This window comes from Vitis riparia, chromosome 10, assembly GCF_004353265.1.
Source record: "Vitis riparia cultivar Riparia Gloire de Montpellier isolate 1030 chromosome 10, EGFV_Vit.rip_1.0, whole genome shotgun sequence".
NCBI classification, from domain to species: domain Eukaryota; kingdom Viridiplantae; phylum Streptophyta; class Magnoliopsida; order Vitales; family Vitaceae; genus Vitis; species Vitis riparia.
In genome coordinates, this window is record NC_048440.1 from 20,304,133 (window position 1) to 20,323,200 (window position 19,068).

A 19,068-nucleotide genomic window follows, 5' to 3' on the forward strand; every position below is an offset into this window, starting at 1 on the left:
AAAATTATTTTTAAAGACAAAATTGTACTTCAACCAACAACATCATTTTGGTTCAAGCTCATCTTGTCAATCTCTTGTTATTTTGTAATTGTTTATACAATGGAAATCATATGTTGGATTATGACAAGAATTCAAACATCAATATTAAAAAATATGGTTGTGATTAACATATAGAAATGAATTCAAATAAAATATTCATATTGAGAATGTGGATTAACATTGTCATTTGGATGTCTAAATTTTAAGTGAATTCAAATTATTGGAGACAAATTCATGGTACCAAAGTTTACGAATATTAAAATGTTATAGAAAAAAAATGGACAATCAATAAATATTAAATTTGGATATACAAAATGATTGAAATATTCTTATCCTTTCACCTAAAAAAGTTTCCAAATTTGTTGAAAGAAAAAAAAAAAAGTGAATGATCAATGAAAGAAATTCCAAAACTTTGAGATATTTTAATGACATTTTTAAAGGGAAGGAAGAATAAATTGATGAAGATAGAGCTGTTAAAATCTAAGTGATAATGTTTTTTAGTAAACGTACAACATTTCAGACATTGATATCCATGTTTGACGTTAAATCTCAACATAATCTGCATTTGCAAAACACTAACAAGGATAGAGTTCGGTAACTGATACATCATTTATGGATTTATGCCCTAATATGTTGTCAGTAGACTCAGTAACCACCAAATTAGGTTCTAGTAGGAAGGGTATCTCTTACTCCATGCTACTATGCATAAAAGATGGAGGTCTTGAAGGCACTGGGAGAGTGAGAGAGTTACCACTAAGCATGAGAACAACGGAAGCCATGGTTGGTCTCTTAGTAACATTTTCTTGAACACATAGCAAACCAATATGGACACATCTCATAGTTTCACTTATTGAACCACACCTCAATATAGGATCTATCAAATTTGATATTGTCCCTTCCCTCCAACTTTTCCATGCCTGCAAGAATTTAACAATGTGTACATACATGTCAAAGACAAGGTTTAACTTTTTCAATTTTGTGGCCTTTACTATCTCATTTACTATACAAAGAATGATTTAGCAATAGATATTCATACTTACATGGTTTAGAAGATCTTGCACATTGTCTCCGTTGTGGAAACAATTGTTCCTTTGACCACTCATAATTTCTAGAGTCAATACTCCAAAACTATATACATCTGATTTAACTGAGAAGTTTCCATGCATTGCATACTCTGGAGCCATATACCCACTACATGTTATCATTATTTATATCAATTTCATTTCCTATAGTATTAATATATTAAAATAATATATAGGATATGTTGAAACTTTTGTTAGGACTTTTGGATAACACATTTTAAAAATATAATGCATATAGTTATAATTATTAGCTCAAGTAAGATTTTCAAACTTACTAGGTCCCCACAATTCTACTTGTCTTGCCTTGAGTTTGATCTGTTGAAAACAATCTTGCCATGCCAAAATCTGATATTTTAGGATTCATCTTTGCATCCAATAAAATATTACTGGCTTTGAGATCACAATGAATAATCTGGATCCTAGATTCTTCATGAAGGTAAAAAAGTCCTCGAGCAATGCCTTTTATAATTTCATAACGTTTTTTCCAATTCAATTGTGAACGCCGAACCAAATCTACATATTCATAAGTATAAGTTATTGGGATGAATTATAAAAATGTAAATCTAGATTACTTGTAACAATTGTAGGATTGTGTTTTTCTATTTGAAATCACATGCATATGGACATCTAAGGAGACTACTAAGATTAAATATGTGTTCCTTGAGTTACAAAATCTTGGAAGGATGATTTTTCTAAACATGCATCTCAATGAAATTATTAGAACCAATGTTGAGGTAGAAGTGAAATCATACCAAATATAAAGTGATCAAGGCTTCCATTAGGTAGAAACTCATATATGAGAAGTCTTTCCATTCCTTCAAAGCAGAAGCCTAGAAGTCTAACCGAATTTCTATGATGAAGCTTTGCTACTAATAGGATCTCATTTTTGAATTCAAGTTCTCCTTGTCCAGAACCTCTAGACAACCTCTTCACAGCTATATCTTGTCCATTGAGAAGCATACCCTAAAAACACATCACATAAGTTATGTAGTTTAGATCACCTCCAAACCAATTCCAAAGTTCAAACTAAGATTGTTTTTCTTTTTCATATATATGGTTTTTTTTACCTTGTAAACAATGCCAAATCCACCTTGTCCTAGCTTGTTAGCATCGGAAAAGTTCTCTGTTGCAACTCTAATAGAGTTAAGGTTGAATTCCAAAGACTCTACACTAACAATTCCATCTGCACCTTCACAAAGGAAGTTGACAAATGCATGGAACAAATTAGGTGCATGTTTATATAGAAGCAACACATTCAAGGGGCTTTAATATAAAATCTTGCATTGAATAGCTAAAATTTATTTAATGTCTAGTCACTAAACTGCACGCTCAGTAACTCCAAAAGCCTAGTAACAATGGTTGAACCAATACTAAGAATTATAGCCCATCAAGCTTAGTCATTAATTTTTTATTTTTGTTTATTCTACTTTTACTGATATGATTTCATGGAAAAAAAAATGGAGAGCAACTTTTTGAATGACAAGTAATGATATATCACAACTTACTTTCAACATTATCCCTCCCCTTTTGCACTCTTAAAAAGGCGTAGATGAAGATGCAAATGATAAGGATTATTGAAATAATTGTTGAGATAACAATGATGATGACATGAGTTCTCCTCATATTACTTTTTCCTGCAAAACAAAAGATATACTCTTATTAAGTTGTGTGACCCTTCAACTTCAAATTTTTTTACGAGTTAACAACATTGAAGTTTGCATCAAAAAAAGTTACATTGAAGTTTGTATCAAAAAATGTTTTAGTTTAAAACATAATTTGTCTCCAAATTCAATCAAATCTATTTGTGTATTTTATTTGAATAGAAATTTTGATTTTAGGAGGCTTCAGACTTCATCATATTTGAATTTGAGTTTATTCAAGTAATCAAATTAAACGTACATTTAAGGCTGATAAAGATTTTGGAATGCTAATTACATGAAGAAAAAAAATGCTAAAAAAGCATTTGAAAAGTTTGGAAAGCATGCAAAATGAAAGAGGAATGGTGTTAGCTTTTGATTTAATTTGCTTTGTTGTGTGTGTACTGAATTTACTCATGAAATCTTATTTTTGTCCTTTTAATCTCTAATTAAACTATAGTTTTGGAATTAGTTAAATCCAAATGTTCACTTCCTAGGCCAAAAAAAATATTTTAAAAGAAACAAACACCAATAGTACAATTTTCAAGTATTGAATGTTATAATCTTAAGAATTTGAGTTCAATTAATGTAAAATATGAGGTCATGATGTTGTTAAATGAATATAAATTTAAAATCAACACTATTGAGAAGATAGAGATGTGATTTGTGTTACAATTCAAATGAATTAATTGTAACAAAAACAGAGATTTAATAACACATAAAAATGTCAAAAAAGAATCATATCAAGGTTCAAATCAACACTTAGAAAAGATAATTAATGCTAACCAAATCTTACTTGCACTAACAAAATTTAGATTATCTTCAAAGATTAAGCCCTAGATCATCTCTAATTAATTAGGTCATAGACCATATATCATTGATCTAAAACAATTCACAATGAATCCAACCAAAGAAAGAATTCTATAAGTCATTCAAGCATCAAGTATGTCATAAATATGAGAGACCTCAAAAGCTCTTTGAATGAGAATAAGAAATCTTGAATCTATAGTAGGAGGTGAGTTTAGCCTCAAAGTCAATGCATCCTTGTGTCAATCCTTGCCTATGACAATCCTCTTCCAAATGTAAGAAGTTTCAGCTACTAACCATGGTGAAGAATGGTTTCTTCATCATGTTTGATAACTTAGACAATAAGACAAAATGAGAAAAATGGAGAGATATGATGTAAAATTTTCAAATTCAAATTCTAGATCTTAGATTCCAGTTACAAATAGTTCCTAACTAACAACTAACTTATTTATAGTGTTTTACATGCCAAGTGACCCAATAATATAATGCTTCACATAATCCAAAAAATAAAATAAAATTATGTAGAATCCCCAAAGCACAATAGTAGTAAAATAGTAAAAACTCAAGACAAGTCTTAGATCAAAATTTTAACATTAAGACTAAGCGAAATTGATACAAGCTAATACAACATCTATATAGCACATAGCCCTCATGTATAGAAACACAAATCAGTACATAGTCACAGTATTGATGTTGATTTAATGTTGATATCCTGATCTGATGTCGAAATGAACTTTCTACAAAACTTTGATACATTAGGACTTTTTGATGCCTCAATTCCTTATCGATTTCCATTTTGATACTTCTTTGCTTTATCAAAGTGAGCAAGGTCCACAACCAGTACCTATTGGAACTTTTCAATACCATAAGAGTGTATTAAATTGAAACCGATATTACCTGTTCTTATCGAATCACTACCCTGATATTACAATATGTCAAATTTAGTATGGAAATGTTTTTGGTATTTCGATACCAACTATGAAATGCCCCTTCTTATCTCTTGATCTTTAACTTGCTCCTTACTTTCCTTATTCTCTTGAATCATTTTCAAGATTTTCTTTCCCCATTTCTGCATCAAATCTTATAGATTTTCACAATTATTTCCCAAAAGGGCACTAGCTCAATTATAGGCTTAAGTTAACTAATTTGTATGTTTTTCCTCTACAATTTTAACTAAGAAAATGTCATAATTTGCATATAAATCAAGTGTGACCATTCAAACGATCATATAAGCATTCAAAACAGTCCTTCATGTTTTTGGTTTTCTAACTTCATTTTTTAAGTAAAAAGTTCATTTTTGGAATATCTTACAAAATACAAACTCGCCATAATTAATTCCTAGGATTTTTCAATTATGAATAACCATGTTATATTGAAAATTGGGAGACTTTGAAAAACCCTAAGTGGGAAATAAATGGGAAAAAAATGTACCTAACAGAGCAATTTTCATCTTCCAAGTTTGAATCTCCATCTCTCAAACCTGTCAAGATCTATCTTAAAAGTACATTTGACTACAACAAAGGTCAGAGATCTCATCTCAAAAATGCAATAAAGGTTTTGAGGTATCCATTGAGAAGTATAAGGCTTGTTGCATCAAGCACATGGAAAAGGAGTGTAAGTGTTAATAATATGACCCTAGGGAGTAGGTGCATTTTGTCACGTAAAACTACATACTTAGTGAATTGTTTAGCAATCAAGAGACCACCCATGGTTTTTTTACACCTAGAGATTGCTAGGTGATTTTTTTCACATCATATCCTATGTTCATTCATGCTACCAGTTTTATTTATTGATGCATAGGATTGATATACTTCCACTAAAGAATTAATCAAAATGGAAAAATTAAAAGTTGGTAATAAATAATTTAATTTAGGGACTACCTGTTTACCCTTTTAGGTAGTCTCATATATTAAGACAACATAAAAAAAAATTTCAATTGGTATTAGAGCAGGTTGATCTTCTAAAATCATATTTTTATAATTCATGTTGACTTGATCAATGGAACCACAAAGAGTGGAAACCTCAATCAATTGTTCTTCATTCTTTGATAGGAATAATTACCCTCATTGGAAGGTTTGGATGGAATTTTTTCTTTAAATTCAGAGTGAAACAGTCTAGAATATAGTGGAATATAGGTGGTCACCCCTTATCCTAGTTAACAAGATTAGTAGTCCAACTAATGAATTAAATCCCAAGAGTGGAATAAATTGGTCAATGAAGGAAGTGAGACAAATGTCAAAGCCTTTTACTATATTTTTAATGGGGTTAGTCCTATTAAATTTCCCAAGATTGCCAAATGTAAATACACTAAAGAGGCTTCGAACATTCTTGTAGTAACACATGAGGGCATCTCACTATAAAGTTATTAAAATTGTAAATGTTAACTTTAAAGTTTGAAAGCATAAAGATGAAATTGGTGAGGCTTTCTCTAAGTTATACTAAACTCAATATATTCTTAGTTTTGTTTCAATCCAAGAGAAAAAATCCCTAAATCGAAAGTGATAAAAAATAAATAATAAAAATTTTGAGATTTCTCCTTAAGAGATTTAGATATAAAGTGATTAGGAAAGTAAAAAAATGAGGACAAGTTGAGATTGATAAACTTATAGGTCCACTTCAGACCTATGAAATGACTCTATCATCCCTAAGAGAGCAAAAAATGTAGCACTAAAGGTTCCCTTTAAAGGAAATTTTGAGTTTGAATAGTCACCTTTTACTCAATCTAAAATTTCTCTTTTGCCAAAAAAATTCAAAATTTTTAAAAAATGTAAAAGGAGGTAAACACAAAAGATGACTCAAAGAAGGGAATAAATCTTTATTCAAGAAAAATAACGAGAAATGTCCATCAAAATCATCTCAATTGTGTGTTCAACAGTAAAGGAAATGGCACTCCACTTTGGATTGCTTACACCCAAAAAGAGTAATAATTCCATAGGCTCAAATAAAAATGAAGTGATAATAACCTTATTGCTTTCATTACCCCAATTCCCTAAAATTGAACCAAAAAATCTTGTTGAATCTAGTGGTTATCGAGAGAAAAGGGAATTTGAAACGTTCAAGAAATATATAATGCTTTGTACCAGGAAAGCAATGATATAAAATGTAGAATGTAAAAAATAAAGAAAATCTAAAAAAAAAAAAAAAAAGATTTCTCATATTGAAAACCTAAAGTCTAAGAATAGTGATTTAAATATTGAAAAACAATATATTCTAAAAAAAAATGGCATGGATGATAGGTTTAAGGAACTTATGATTGAAAAAGAAAATTTAATTGAAAACATTAAGTTTAATAAATCTGAACGCTATGAAGCGGTGGTCAAAAATGATTTTCTTACTTTGGAGCTAGATCACGTTAGAAAAACTTAGGAAGTTAAAATGAAATCTTTAATCCTAGTTCTAAAATTTTGAGTGAAGGAATCAAAAATGGAAAGCCCCATAGAGATAAAAAAAAAAAACTTGGTCTACTTAAGTATGTTTGAAACTCCCACGAGTGGAAAGACTATTTTGTAAGATGTAAGGAAGATTCCTCTTCCAGAAATCTACCTCTGTACATGTCCTCAAAAGCACAAGTTGCAATAAATCTAAACATGCGGTTCCACTATGTGTTATGCAGGCTCTTCTAAAAATTTCATCTCATGTAAATTGGCTAGCTAATTAATTAAATTCCCTTAGGAGTCAGATCTTGAATGTCTAGGCCTAGGAAATATCTATCTCTCACTAACCCTAAAACTAGGGAAATTTGGGTTCAGAACGAAGGCCTAATTGCACTTCAAGGTAGAAGCTTAGTGAGTTCCAAGTTTTCTTCTTTAAAAGAAAGAGATCAAAGAGATGCATTATAAGCCTTGGGAGTCAATTATGTTTTTACACATAATTCTGTACCAATTTAGTTATTTTTGGGTGGCCCCATCTTTCAGCAATACTCCAAAGCACCTTGATGATTTTCAATTCATATCATGGTGTTGAGATATTAGGAATGCTTTCCTTATATCATTCTTTCCTTATATCATTCAGTGTTGAGATATTAGGAATGTTTAGATATTAGGAAAGTTGAGATATTAAGAATTTTGAAATATTAGGAAAGTTGAGATATTATGATATTAGTCGTTATTTCCTTGTATAATTCTTTCTCATTCTTAGAATGGTGATTACCCTCTATATATCTATGTACATGAACGAATGAAAGAATGAATAAAAAATCTACCATTTATCAATTTGAAAATGGTATCAGAGCTATGGAACTGAAATCCTGGATATTTTGTCACTATGGCAGTCCGACAGCGATCAACCATCCTAAGACAAGCCCTAATATTGATAAGTCAACCTTCAAATGCACTCACTGCAATAAGACTGATCCCACCAGTCCAAATATCCCACAATTTCAAAGCAACGATTCTTGGTATGACTAGGAAAACAATGAGGAACCGAGGGTTTGAACCATGGACCTTTAGATCATGTTTAGGCTATCAACACTTTGTTATTAATGATAATAATCGTGATCAACGAAATAAGGATTCCAAGAAAACCTCAACTGCAACTGTTGCCGAAATAAAAACAAAGGTTAATGTTGTTGAGAAAGCCTCTGCATTGGTAGCCGCTATAGATCATGGTGGTAAGTTTTTAAATACTTTTACACCTGTTATTAATAGTGCATGGATAATTGATTCTGGTGCTACAGATCATATGACTTTTGATTCTAGACAGGTTTCACCCTTAGACCTTCCTCACAAAAATTTTTTCCACAGCCAATGGTAACACAACCCTAGTCATTAGGGAAGGATCTTTAACTCTTACTGATACTTTGAATTTGGATTCTGTTTTAGTTGTTCCATCTTTAGATTACAATCTTTTGTCAGTTTCTCAAATCACTGCAATCTTATCTTGTATTGTCATTTTTTTGTCTGAATTTTGTGTGATTAAGGACATCCAAACAAGACAGGCGATTGGTTGTGTATTGAGCGGGGAAAACTCTATTACTTGGACTTGCAATCAAAGGATTCAAATAAGTTGCAACAAGCCTTGATGGCAAATGGATCTAAGAGGAGAAGAAAAAGTCTGAAATTTGGTTGTGGCATCGACGTCTGGGACATGCTTCCTTTAGTTATTTAAAAAAAAAATTCCTAGTTTGTTTGCAAATAGTGATATTTCTGGTTTCTGTTGTGATATTTGTGAATTGGCTAAAAGTCATCGTGCTCCATTTCCATTAATTTTGAATAAAAGTCCATTTCCTTTTATGCTTATACATTCTGATGTTTGGGGCCCATCCAAAGTCTCAACTTTGAGTGGCTCACGTTGGTTTGTTTCTTTTATTGATGATTGTACCAAAATGACATGGTTATGCTTGATGAAGACCAAAGATGAAGTGAACTTATTGTTTCAAAATTTTCATAAAATGATTGAAACTCAGTACAATGCAAAGGTTCGGGTTCTGCGTAGTGATAATGGTGGAGAATATCAAAGTTCTGATCTTCAAAAGTATTTGGAAGGACATGGCATCATTCATCAGACTACTTGTTCCAATACACCCCAACAAAATGGAGTCGCTGAACGGAAAAATCAGCACTTGTTAAAGGTTGTTCATGCTTCCTTGATAGCAGCAAAAACACCGATATCTTATTGGGGAGAAGCAATCACATCTGCCGCATACTTGATCAATCGGGTACCTTCCAGCTCAATTAACTTCCAAACACCTCTCCAAGCTCTTACTAATGTCGTAGTTGCCCCAACTGTCCTAAATCTACCTCCTCGTGTTTTTGGTTGTGTGGCATTTGTGCATCTACATAAACACCAACGCACCAAGTTAACTTCTCATGCAGTGCAATGTGTGTTCATTGGATATGCATTGCACAAAAATGGATATCGATGTTACCATCCTCCAACTCGACAAATGTATATTACAATGAATGTGGTGTTTCATGAATATTCGATGTATTTTTCATCTGAGTCTGAACTTCAGGGGGAGTACCATAAGGAAATTCAAACTCTCAATTATGATTATCATATCTCTAAGGAGGATGAAGCTGGACAATCTGAACTAGTGAACTAGGAAGCGGGTGAGTTGGATATGAGTGGTCAACAATTTGGGTCCATAGATGTCTTCACTGAAATACCAAACCAATTGTCGTCTGTTGAGGGTGTTCTTAATTTGAAACCTGATCCATTCATGAAACGGTTACCACACCGTCATAATAGAGGTATTCCTAAACCCACATATGAACCTGAATTGTCTACCAAAGTCAAATATCCCATGAGCAACTATGTGTCTAACCATCGTTTGTTTGAATCAAATAAGTCATTTGTAAATCAATTATCTACTATAGTTATTCCTAACAGTGTGGAGAAAGCCTTAATTGATCCAAGGTGGAAAGCAATCATGAATGAAGAGATGAAATCATTGTAGAAGAATGAAACATGGGAACTCGTAGAATGTCCACCAGGAAAGAAGCCAGTTGGGTGTCGTTGATCTATACTGTGAAGTACAAGGTAGATGGTAGTATTGAACGATTTAAAACAAGACTGGTAGCAAAATGGTACACCCAAACTTATGGAATTGACTATAAAGAGACATTTGCACTTGTAGCTAAGATCAACACAGTTCGAGTATTACTATCTTTAGCTGCAAACCTAGATTGGCCATTACAACAGTTCGATGTGAAAAATGTCTTTCTACATGGCAAGTTATCTGAAGAAGTATATATGGATCTTCCACTAGGATGCATGGTGTCAGAAAAGCAATGTCAGAAGGTGTGCAAATTGAAGAAGTCATTGTATGGGTTGAAGCAATCCCCAAGAGTATGGTTTGGAAGGTTCACAAAGTCAATGAGATTTTTGGCTATCGTCAAAGTAATTCACATCACACTTTGTTCTTGAAAAACAACATGGTAAGATTACGGTACTCATCGTATATGTGGATGACATGGTAGTTACAGGAAATGATCTTAAAGAAAGAAAAGCTCCACAAAATTATCTATCTAGAGAATTCAAAATGAAAGATCTAGGTCCTCTGAAATACTTTCTTGGGATTGAAGTTTCTCAATCAAGTGAAGGAATTTTTCTGTCTCAAAGAAAGTATGCCTTAAATCTTTTACAGGAGACTGGAATGTCGGGATGTCAACCTATTAATACACCAATAGAAGAAGGTCTGAAATTGTGTGTTGAGCCTAATCAAGTATCAACCGATAAGGGAAGATACCAGAGACTTGTGGGGAGATTAATGTACTTAGTTCATAAAAACCAGATCTTACTTATGCATTGAGTGTAGTGAGTCAATACATGCATAATCCTGGAGAACAACATATGAATGCAGTCATGCGTATTTTGAGGTATTTGAAGAATGCTCCTGGGAAGGGAATTTTGTTCGCTAAAAATGTTGATCATCAGAGTATAGAAGTATATACTGATGCTGATTAGGCCGGTGCAGTGGATGATAGGCGATCTACATCTGGTTACTTTACCTTTGTATGTGGTAATCTTGTGACATGGAAAAGTAAGAAGCAGAATGTCGTTGCTCGTTCAAGTGCAGAAGCAGAATTTAGAGGTATGGCTCTAGGACTTTGTGAGGCATTATGGCTAAGACTCCTCTTACAGGATTTAGGTTACCTATCTAAGCAACCAATCCGATTGTTTTGTGACAATAAAGTCGCATGTGACATTGCTCATAATCCAGTACAACATGATCGTACAAAGCATGTCGAGGTGGATAGATTCTTCATTAAGGAAAAGTTGGATGATAAGATTGTGGAATTGCCTAAGATTCGATCAAAAATCAATTGGTCGATATCCTCACCAAAGTTGTCTCAAGTCAAATGTTCTCAAATTTTTTAGACAAGTTGGGCATGTGTGACATCTATGCACCAACTTGAGGGATAGTGTTGAGATATTAGGAATGCTTTCCTTATATCATGCTTTCCTTATATCATTCTTTCCTTATATCATTTAGTGTTGAGATATTAGGAATGTTTAAATATTAAGAAAGTTGAGATATTAGGATATTAGTTGTTATTTCCTTATATCATTATTTCCTTGTATCATTCTTTCTCATTCTTAGAATGGTGATTACCCTCTATATATACTCTGTACATGAACAAATGAAAGAATGAATAAAAAAACTACCATTTATCAATTTGAAGACATGGATACCTATTTTTCACATGAGCATACATTCTCCTAGAAGAAGAGGATATGCCACATTATTGTAGGATTTTCCAATGCATCGTGCCATTTTCAATTTAAATGCAGTGCCACATGCAAAGTTTAAAAGCAGTCATGGAGGTTGAGGTGCATACCGTTGCCAGTTGTGCCATTGGATGGTGAAAGAGAAGAAAATCAGTAGTTGGAGATGGAGATGGTGATGAAGATGGTGGTGGTGCATCAGGCAGACTCTGATAGAAAGGGTATAACTCATACCTTATGTTACAGCTAGGCCCACGATATCTGCTCCTCCACCTTTCCTTGTAATATTATTGGTTTGAATAAGTCCAATATACTTATCCAAACAATCTTCGCATTGAAGCTCTTGTGAGTCAGGAGTACACTGGACAAGCACGTATAAGACACGACCTGAAGCATTGCTTCTCCCATTGCATACTTTCGCAGAGGACCGCCTGATGCAGCTTGATTTCTTAGGTCACATAACAATTTTTGCAGCACGGGAATGGCCTCAGTCACATTTGGGAAATTTCCAGGGTCGTCCCAACAAAACATGGAGAAATTTCCCCAATGCCAAATATGGAGCGGTCAGAGTAACGGAACATACATGTTTGGTAATATATAATGGCTACCTTGTAGTAGGGACATAGCCGTCGGAGGTCATGGCTTGAGTCACTAATACAATCACGACATGTATCGGGCGTGAGATCGGCTCTACAGAGTGCAATTGCGTTCACTTGGCCAACAAAGGAATTGTAGAACCCGTAGTCAGCAGTGGTGTTAAAGAAGAAGGAGAGGAGGCTTTCAAGGTTAGCCTGGTAGGTACTGCTGTTGGTGTAGTTACCTCTCTCTGTGACGCAGAATTGGCCTAGGAATGATTGCTCCTGACCAAAAAGTTGCATGAGAAGGGATGAAGTGAATAAAGCCATTGCCATTGTTTCACGCCACCCTATTCTCTATGCAATTGCAGAGAATTTTAGATAGACTTAGGTGGTGTTTGTTTTTGGCTGAATAGAAAAAGCCAAAATATTTAGCTTTTTCTATTCAGTTAAAAGTAATCTATTGATACCATCCAACATAACTAAATTGAACCTATTTATAATAAGTTTACTTTAATTATGTTGGATGATGTCAACAGGTTACTTTTAGCTGAATAGAAAAAGTCAAAATATTTTACTTTTTCTATTCAACCAAAAACAAACACCACCTTATACCTTCCTTTAATTGAGTGATGAAAAGAAGGAAATGGAGGTCAATAATAATAATAATTATTATTATTATTATTTAAACTTTTTAACATTTTTTAACATGGGATATGTATTCGATATATTATTGTTCTTATTTAATTATCATTTGATGCAATAATTATTATTAAAAATATATAAATAATATTTATATTAATATGTATTATTCTTATTACTATTAGTAAAATATTATCAATAATTGTATTAATATTACCATCTTTAAACCATCATCATTATTTTTGTTACTTATTATTACTAAGTTTTATTATTATTACAAATAATACAAACAATATTATATTAGTATTTTAATATTCACATTATAATAATAATAATAATAATAATAAATAATAATAATAATAAAGAAAAAAAGATTTAAAAAATTTTTTAAAACACACACACACAAATGAAATAATAGAAAAAGACCAAAAAAAAAAGGTAATTTTGACTTTTTTTTTAATCAAATAGTGAGATATCCTTACAAATAATATAAGTCATGGGTTATGGGATTGAATTATATTTTTTATCCAAATTACAACTCTGTCATACCTTGAACAATTTTTCCCTAACCGTATGCGTTGACATCATGATTAAACATCTCGCTCCATTCAATGAAAATGGTGCTTCTTAGTTTTGACTTAAGTTTTTTAATGATAAAATACAAAATGAAATATTTTTATAAAATTCAAAAAAAAAATATAAGAATATATGTATTATATGGAAGTGTTGAAAGGAGGCTGTTAAGAATGAAGGTCAATTATCCAAAAAAATAAGTCATTAAAATTTAGCAGTAATTTTTTAGTATGCACGTGGCATAGTGCAAGTGCAGCGTTGACTTTGATTCACAGCCTTATTCAATGGGGCGGCTAACTTCAACCCGCGAAAGAGGTTTCTTTCTTTTCAATTTATAATAAAAATATTCTTATATTTCTTTCTTTGAATGATGAATTTTTCACATTAATTTTTTAATTTTATAATAACATTGTCAATCTCCTAGATTAAGAGTGGTAATTCGTGTCGTGTCAATGTGTCATATAGTATCATGTCAAAACCTATACATTTTATTAAATATGTCAATCCAAACATGAAACAAATAGTAATCTAATTAAAAACTTAAACTCAAATACCACTTAATTATTAAATAGGTAACATATTTGAAACTCATTTAACCCATTTAATAATTAAATATTCTTATTTAATGATCAAGGTCTTATATATTAATGTATCATGACTCCATTAACCTATTTATTCAAAAAATAAGTTAATTATAAGTTAAATAATTTAAAATTATAATAAGATAGTCAATATGATTATTAAATGGATCAATTCAGGTAAATTCGTATTATGTAGGTTAAAAAAACTACTCATTTATTAAAAGGATTACCTAGGTCGATATAAATTTGACTTATACATGTTATACTCAATCCAAACTTGTAAAAAAAAATGTTTGATCCACAATCAAGTCGTATGGACGAATCATATCAAATTTTGTCACCATTTTCTTTTCCTAAACTGCAGACATTCATATGAATATCTTTAAATTTTATATTTATATCATATAAAAATTTGTTGATATATTTGGTTCAATTGGCAATTTTTTTTTTTTTTTTTCTTATTGGCTTTGATGTAACATACTTCCTTAGGTCCTATCAGTCTCAAATAATTTTAGACTACTTCATAGTTGGTGATTGTTTAGTAATGTATGCATTCAAAATTATTAGAGCTTAAGGAATGGCTATGATATGATACTAAGTACCATTACGAGAACACAAAAAACAAAGTTGGAAACATTTAAGAAAAAAAAAAGGTTAAGACGTTCAAACGTTCAGTCAAATACCCTAAGGAATGTTCCAACATCTCATGAGAAGATAATATTATTTTTAGAACCCTAAAACTCCATCTCTCAAACCTTTCAAGGCAATTCTTGAAAGGCTATTCTAACCATCAAGAAGGTCAAGGATTCACACACTTAAAACCTTAATAAGGTCTTTGAAAGATCTAGTAGATATTACCTAGAGGACATGAATAGGAGTATCGATACTCATAATATGAGACTCTTGGAGTATGAACATTTAATGAGATAAAACCATGTATTTTTTTTCTCATAATTAATGAATTATTTGTAATTGATGAACCAATATATGTTTTTTTTTATCACCTAGGGTTTCTAGATGGTTCTTTCACATTATGTCAATGTGTGATTGGATTTAGTAGTACAAGAGATTGATAAACTCTTGATCATGATTGAAAATTGGATATTGATTAATAAGTGGCATAAAATTATTATCTTTAAGGATGATTGCTTGGACTACCAATAAACAACAAAGTCAGTTAAAGTTTTAAAAATCAAATTTTAATCTATTCTTTCTTGTCATGATCAATGGAACCACAAATATTGGTTACATCAATTAATTGCCCTTCAATCTTTGGTGGGAATAAATACCCCACTTGAAAGTTAAATGGAATTATTCTTGAAAATATAAGGAGCAAAGATATGGAATACAATGGAATTAGGTAACCTATCATAATGGAAGCCTTTTAGTGAAATTAAGGCCAAGCAAATAGTGGAAAAATTTGAACAATGAAAGGAATAAGGTGAATGCAAAAGGCCTTTATTGTATTTCTAATAGTATCAATCCTAATAAATTTCAATAGTTGGCATATATAATTATGGTAAAGAGGCATGACATCTTAGCACTAACTCATGAGGGCAATCCCTTTGTAAAGTTTTCAAAACTATAAATGTTGATTGTTAAGTTTAGAAGTATAAACGTGGAGACCTTCTTTGAGTTATAATAGTAACTTAGTGATATTGTTAATTCTAAATTTGAATCTAAGAAAAATAATTCCTAGGTCTAAAATGATCAGAAAAATATTTAAATCTCTCCTTGAAAGATTGAGACTTAAAAGAGGAAAACAAATATAAAATGATGAGAGTAAATGAACTTATAAGTTATTTACAAACCCAAAAATGACTACCATCCCTAAGGTCTAAAGAGGTGGTCCTAAAAGCCTTCTCAAAAGAAAATAGTAAGTGTGATGAGCATGAAACTAATTAACAAATCAAAATTTTCAATGTTTGCTAAAAAGAGTATAACTTTTATAAAAATGCAAAAAAAACAAATTCAAAATAAGAGTAGAAAACAAAAACAAAAAAAAAAAAAAAAAAACTTCCTTTAAGAAATCCATAGAAAAAAGGTTGAATGTTTTAAATATGGTGAAAAAAGGCATATTGTTATAGATTACCCTGTTACTAAAAGAATCAAAAAGCAATGCAAGTAACATGAAGTGATTTTGAATCCAAAGGTTGTTGATGTAATAGTTTTATATTGCATTACATATTTCCTTAAGCACCTAAAATCATCCAAGGGTGTTAAATTGTTTCTAATTCTTTTATAAATGGAATCAAAAATTGATTAAGGAAAAACCTACGTTTTAATGTGGTTAAAATCTATTTAAAGGTTTTTCAAATGTTAAGGAGCTATTAGCCAAGGTTTCCCAACCTTAATTTGATTTTTCAAAACCACCAAATCCTTGTTTCAACTTATTTAAGTTAAGCCTCAGTAGGTTGAAGTTAAACTCCAATCGATCAAGCAATCAATCGAGTTGATTGGACAACAATAACTCAATAGCTAGTAGTTGATCAACCAGTTTGTTGATCGATCGAACCCAAACTATGTCAAATCACCCAACAATCAATGCTTTCATCTTCTCAATATGTGACAAGGAAGGCCAATATAATATTTTAATTTATGTAATTGGTTTGAATCCTTTACAATGAAACATGATTAATAAGATAAATTTATACAAAACTTCTAAAATTCTATCCTATAATAAAAAGAAAAATAAATTATATTTATATCTTTTGACATTTTAGTAATTAGTATAGTCAAATTTTTATATTATGTTGATAATATAAAAGTTTAAATAAAATAAAGGAAAACTTTAATAAAAGTTTGAAGATTCAAATTCAAAATCTTTTCATATTTAAAACCGCAATCCCTAATCTTATTACATCAAAATATTTAAATCAACTAAAGGAAAACTTTAATAAAAAGTTTGAAGATTCAAATCAACTAATACGAACTAGTTTTATTAAGGCCTAGATAACTTCTTACTTTTGGCTAGTTAGAAATTGAAACTAAATCACAATTTTTAAAAGACAATTTTGGTATTTTAAAAGTATCACTAAATATGAAATAAAATTTTGCATAAGCCAAAATAAGGCTTCTAGGATAATTAATGTTTTTCTACCTTTGGTATTAAGTTATTTTTTAAGTAATTAACGGTACAAAAGCTTTTATTCAGCTTTAAAAAAAGCTTATTGAAAATCAGTCCAGCCTAATACAAGCACATTCTCATGAAAACAGTGAAAAGAGCAAGATGGGCTATGAATGTATTTAACATCCTCCCAATCGGCCAAAATGAAATTCGATCATGGCCCTTACACTAGAATGTGTAAGAAAAGTTATTTGGCGTTAACCAAAAATTACTATTATTAAGTTTCTATTAAGTTCTAATCTACTAACAACTCTTGACGGCCTTAAATGAATTGAGCCGTCCAAGCCCTCTAGGTATCATGTACAGTTCACAGCAGTTCCGATTATCTGATTATACCAATCTACTCCACTAGATACAACTAGCAACATAATATACCGATCTACCGGATTCGAACCGGCAACAAAGGATAAAGCATTTTCAGAACCCTTTACTCTTCCATTTGAGTTAAGATCGGTTTAATGATGAGTTTGAGTAAATTTGTTGACATGCTCTATTGTCTTCACTATCAAGCTTCTATCTTCTGGTATATCATTGACTAGAGCAAAGAAAGAATGCTATTTATATTTTTCTTATTGTCTATTTTTTCTAAATACCAATTTAATGACTTTTGTAGTGAACCACCAAGCATACATGCCACCAGAAATGCATAGGCATATATCAAAGTCAGTGGTCCACTGGTGTGTTTACCAGATAGCAACTCAGGCTTTCAGGCTTTAAATATGACCTGTTTTTCTTGTTTGGTTTATTACTATTTTTCAGTAATGTTATCGTGTGGCCGGATGATATTTTCTATAATATGATGCCAATGCCGTTCTCTCTCCTTACAACAACAATGATGCTTCACTTTAGTCTTCTCTTTGTCCGCCTCCACTGTGATCATTCTATTATTAACTCCTCTTCAACCCAACCGGACAACATTCCACCCTTATTTGAAATTGATTATTAATTAACTTTTGTTTCGGGTGGGGAAGCTCATAGAGTACAGATGAATTTGGGTGCTGAGAAAATGACAAAAGAGAGGGTAACAAAATACATACCAAGAAGACAAACATAGACATAGACTGCCTCCAGCAATATGGATAATTACTCCTGCAACCAAAAGAAACCGAACAAAAAAAAGGAAGAAAAAAGGAGAATGGTTAAAATTAGAGAATTTGGAAGTTGGAAGACAAAAACAACACGATAAAACTACCCCAGTAAGCTGCTGGTGACTACCCAACAACATCCCCAATTAGCAGGTAGGCGTGGTTAACTAATTATGCAAATCAACTAATAGAAAGCGCACTAGATTGGTTCTCGATCAAATCTTTCTTGCCCGGTCCCTGAGTTTAAAAGTAAAAAAAAAAGACCCTTTTTTTCATTTCAAGCCCACCCAAATGAATTCTTTTCTGGAAAACACATGATCAATATCTCTTCCTTCTATTGCTGTCACATGCTTTTTCTTCGACAATTATCTCCATTGACTTATAAACTGTACAAAGATTCCCCTCATTCATCACTTGAAATTCCTAACCACTCAGTCTATCCACTAATGAAAAAGTAGCTCCATTTGAAAGGAATATGAGCTTTCTATTTCCGTTCTTTTAAAAAAATAAAACTCAATGACGTTTTTTAAATTCAAACCTGAGAAATGTGCATTGCTGAGCTAGACTTAACAGCCCGTAATTTGTATCTAAATGTCTGGAATTCAACATACTTGAATGGTCAGAGGTCATGGGTAGGTAAAGATCCATGGGCCTAAAACTCAAGTCTCCCAAAGTTGTAACAGAAACAAGATATGGAGAAATCAAACAAATCAATTGGTTGGCAGCTTCCCAAGTCATTTCTGTTACAAGT

At 31.6% G+C, this 19,068-nt stretch overlaps 1 pseudogene; it reads right to left on the minus strand.

Annotated features, from left to right (window-relative positions):
• Window positions 1-614: 614 nt before the first annotated feature.
• LOC117923202 overlaps window positions 615-19,068 on the minus strand; it is a 21,797-nt pseudogene continuing 3,343 nt past the window's right edge.